Below are 4,824 nucleotides of genomic sequence, written 5' to 3'. Positions count from 1 at the left end.
AAATCCAAAATGATCCAAAATCTAAAACCTTTAAAGTGGCAACATAATTCCACGAAAGGGAAATTTCACACATGACTTCATGTGGTGGGGCACAGTAAAAATGTAGTCAAGACTTTGTTTCATGTACAAAATTATTTAAAATATTGTGTAAAGTTACCGTCAGCCTATGTGTATAACGTGTGTATAAAACATAAATAAATTTCATGTTTAGACTTGGATCCTATCCCCCAAATATCTCATTATGTATGTGCAAATATTCCAAAATCTGAAAAAAATCTAAATTTGAAAATCTTCTGGTCCCATGCATTTTGGATAAGGAACCTTCAACTTATACTTCTAATACTAGATGATAGATTAGTTATCCAGAGTTAATAGGAAAATGTGATAGAAACAGTAAATAGCTTTTAAATTAATGTTATCTGGAGAGAAAGACGGAAAGAATTAGATATTGGAGAGGCTTAGGAGGGTTTATATGAAAAGACAGAGATGAAAGTAGAAAAGAGGAGTTAAAAATACTGCAGAGAGAAAATACTGGAACCCCAGAAGCATGGAAAAGGTTGGAATTTAGTCCTCGAGGAAGAATATCTCAGGAAATAATAACTGCAAACTCAAAGTAGACCTCCTATGTGCGAAGACTGTTTCAAAATCCTTGCAAGTTGAATCTTGAAAACATCATGCTAAGGGAAGGAAACCAATGACAAAAGAACAGAGAGTGCATGATTTCATTTATATGAAATATTCAGAATAGATAAGTCTATAGAGGCAGAACGTTGATTTGTGGTTGCCAGGAGCTTTGGGAAGGGAAGAATGGGCAGTGACTGCTAATGGGTACAGGGTTTCTTTTTGGGGTAATAAAAATGTTCTAAATTTAGATTGTGATGATGGTTGAACAACTCTGTGAATATACTAAAAATCATTTAACTATATACTTTAAATATGCAAATTGTATGTGAATTATATATCAATGAAGATATTTTTTAAAAGTGTTACAAATATGCATTCAATTTATTAAGTAATAACTCATTTAGTATTCACAAACACCCCACGAGGTCAATGTTGTTATTCATATTTTAGAGATTAAGAAATTGAAGGACTCTGAAGAAAGAAGGAAAGGAGCAAGAATAAGACTGTAATTGAAATAAGAGAAAGTTAGGTACCATGATGTGGATAAAAATACTTTAGGTGTCTGGCCACCAATATATTGAGAGAATTCCTGCACTATGACTTCCATTTTAATTTTTTCTCTTTTTTTTTTTTTTTTTGAGACGGAGTCTTGCTCTGTCCCCCAGGCTGGAGTGCAGTGGCGCAATCTCGGCTCACTGCAAGCTCCACCTCCCGGGTTCACGACATTCTTCTGCCTCAGCCTTTTGAGTAGCTGGGACTACAGGCGACCGCCACTGTGCCTGGCTAATTTTTTGTATTTTTAGTAGAGACGGGGTTTCACCGTGGTCTAGATCTCCTGACCTTGTGATCCGCCTGCCTCGGCCTCCCAAAGTGCTGGGATTATAGGCATGAGCCACCGTGCCCGGCCAATTTTTTCTCTTAAAGTAGGTGAGGTTACATGTAGAGAATATGTGTGGGAAAGGGTGGTAGAAAATAACTAACTTTGGGAAAGTGGGTAAGTTTCAAAAGAGCTCAGCTGGCCAGGCACAGTAAATAGATTTCTAAGAAGCACTGAAAAAACTATGAGGCTGCATACCACAGATTTAAATGGTCCCAACACTCAGGGCTATGAGATATTCTTCCGTAATGCTTCGATGCCATGAGGTAGGAGAAAAAGGCATAGATTTGATGGATTCATAGTTACGGAATTTTTAAATAGGGACTCTAGTCTGTTAAGAGTGCAAGTAACAGAGCAGCGTGAAGTAACAGGGAACCTAGACTTGACATGAAAGGAAGTGAGGCCCGGAGAGGGCTCCCAGACAGGGCAGTTAGGACAGGTGCAAGGAATGAAAGTGTGGCTGCTGAAGAGTGCAGGTAGCAGGAAGAGGAGAGTGAGAGTGCTTAAAGGGGGGAAAGTAAATCACAGAAGCAGTAGTGTGCTGGTAAGCATTTAACAGCTGGCTCTCTGAGAGAAAAGCCCTGATTTGTAGGGCTTGCTACTTTCCGTGGTAGTGGTACAGATACTATCACTCTAACCTAACTAGCAAGACTCTGCCACAAGTCCTGGGCTGCATGGCTGCTAGAGGCCAGAGCAAGCTCCAGCTCTATGAAAGTTCAGTTCCTCCTCTCTCTTCCTTCCAATTTTGCCTCCCTTTTCAGAAATGCTCTCTCATCCCCTTTGCAGGTGCTTTGTGTTCAGGGGACTGAGCAAAGATCTGACTCAGGGCCCAGTGTACTCAAATACTATTGCTCTTACCACTCCAACTCCCAGAAACAAAAAATCACTAGTGAGCCTGTGAAACCATGTTGCTGTCCCCTGGGGAATGGCTATGACTTACGGCCCAGTGGACATAAGTGGGTACCCAGAGGAAAATTATTAATTAGCGACTCCTTTAAACAACCTTAAAAAAATCATCTTTATTTAGTGGGTGGTTGAGAGTGGGGGCAGATAGACAAAAAACGTCTCCCATTAACTAGATGTTATATTTACTTCCTGATATGGTTTGGATGTTTGTCCCCTCCAAATCTCATGTTGAAATGTGATTCCCCACGTTGCAAGCGGGGCGTGGTGGAAGGCGATTGTATCATGATGGGTGGGGTGGGGCGGTAGGGGGGAATCCCTCATGAATGGCTTAGCATCAATCATCCCCTTAATGATAAGTGAGTTCTTGCTCAGTTAATTCTCACAAGATCTGGGACCCCTGACTTTTCTTTCTTGCTCCTGTTCTCTCGCCATGTGACACTCCTGCTCCCCTTCACCTTCCACTATGATTGTAAGTTCTCTGAGGCCCACACCAGAAGCCGAGCAGAAGTTGGAGCCATGCTTGTACAGCCTGCAGAACCATGAGCCAGTTAAACCTCTTTTCTTTATAAATTTCCCAGTTTCCGGTATTTCCTAATAGCAATGCAAAAAAAAAAAAAAAAAAAAAAAAAAAAAAAAAACAGGCTAATACACTTCTTTGTATTAAAAATAAATTGTCTAGTTTTGCTGAACCCCAGACAATTTCTTGAGTTTAAATTTCATATGATAAAGTTAATCATTTGTTACTTGTCAGCTAGCTCTTATTGGTAGAATGTTAACTTACCTCTGGCATATTTCTAAAAAATACTCAGCTACAGTCACTCAGAAAATAAAGTGGGAATTTGGTTTTTCAAAAAAATGTTTTCTTCCACATGAGGGCACTGTCTACTTTGGATTTGGCTTTGTCAGTTTTGTAAGAACATATTTCCCATTTTGCCCATTGATGTTGTGGCTCCATTTCTAAATCCGTTTAACCCCACTGCACCTATAAATGTCAGGATACAATTTTACATGGGAGCTGAGCATAGCGTAGTTCCTTGTTTGGTAGAAAAGGCAAAGTCAGTAGTACCTCTCTTCTAGTTTTTTTCTGCTGCTTAAAAGCAACCTGAACCTTCATTCTTAGCCAAGCAATGTTTGGTGGCCTGGCTTGGCATGGATGGTCAAAGTGCCATCCACAGACCCTGGCAGGGCTTGGGTGACTGGCAGTCTCCATGGGCAGCTTCAAGGCTCACCAGGTGAAGTGACAGTCAGAACTTCTGGGGCCTTGCAGATTCCTGAATATTCACTGCAAATAATGAGGCATATCTGATATCATGTTCACAACTTCCTGTGGCTACTGTTCTGGGCCACTTGATCCATCCATTCGCCTAATTGCTGCAAAACCAGGTGACAGAGCATATACTCTAGTGGGCAGACCATTTCCTCCTAGGGTGCTGGATCTATGGATAGACATTTATCCTGCTTCAAGACTCAACACTCCCAAATGTTGTATTTCATCCTGGGTCCTGGTCACAGGAAAGGATGCTTCATGGAATTCTGGGTGGTAGATTCTTGCTTTCACGTTTAAGTGATGATGGACCCAGGCACCATATAGCTTTTTGACTCAAGATACATGTGCCAAGTCTCCAAGAAACTGGCTGAATTTGAGATCAGTTATCTCAGGAGGAGTCAGCTGCTATTGACAACTAGGCTGGCTGAAGCATGCCTTGAGAGGGCCTGGCATGCCACAACAAAACATGCAGCTCTCTAAGCTTGGAGCAGCCAGCTGGCGAGATGCGACACTCACAATGCTCTAGAAATATATTATTTGAATGTCTTATTCTCCTTTACCTGTCCACCTAAACTGCTGGTCAGGTATGTTCTATCCTGCAGTCTAAAGTACTACAGGGCCAAGTAGTGAGTGACACCCTAAAAAACCCTGAGAATTTTGAAGCTTGGAGACACACACAACAGTGCCGTTCTGAGAACCAGAGTCCAAGGGCTGCCAGACTGGACAGGGCCAAGTGCTTAGGTGGGCTAGTCTCAGAGGTGGCAGACTATCTGTCCTTTATAAGTTCCCTCGCTTAGGCACTTTGCACTATGACATCACCTGAACAGCTATATCACACACACACAAAAATGATCCAAAGGGGTTCTGTTAGCTTTATGCGCTATAGATCAGGTTTGAAAAACACCATTTCTGATATTTGCAGCAGAAAAAAGAAAAGACACCTATACCAAAAAGAACTGCTGTGACCTTTGACAAAATTCTTGAGATGGTTTTTGCCTTACAAAACATCCCTTTTCACATTCCCACTCATGTCATGCTTTGGGAGTGACGAATATTTTCTCAAAAGTGCCACACTTTATTGATCCTGCACCCATTCCCATTGGCATCCTGATAACATCCTATCTGCCCTCCCACATTGCCAATCCCCTTG

Source organism: Macaca thibetana, chromosome 13 (assembly GCF_024542745.1).
Source record: "Macaca thibetana thibetana isolate TM-01 chromosome 13, ASM2454274v1, whole genome shotgun sequence".
Lineage (NCBI taxonomy): Eukaryota > Metazoa > Chordata > Mammalia > Primates > Cercopithecidae > Macaca > Macaca thibetana.
The sequence above is the reverse complement of the archived record's forward strand: the minus strand, read 5'-3'. Positions refer to the sequence as shown.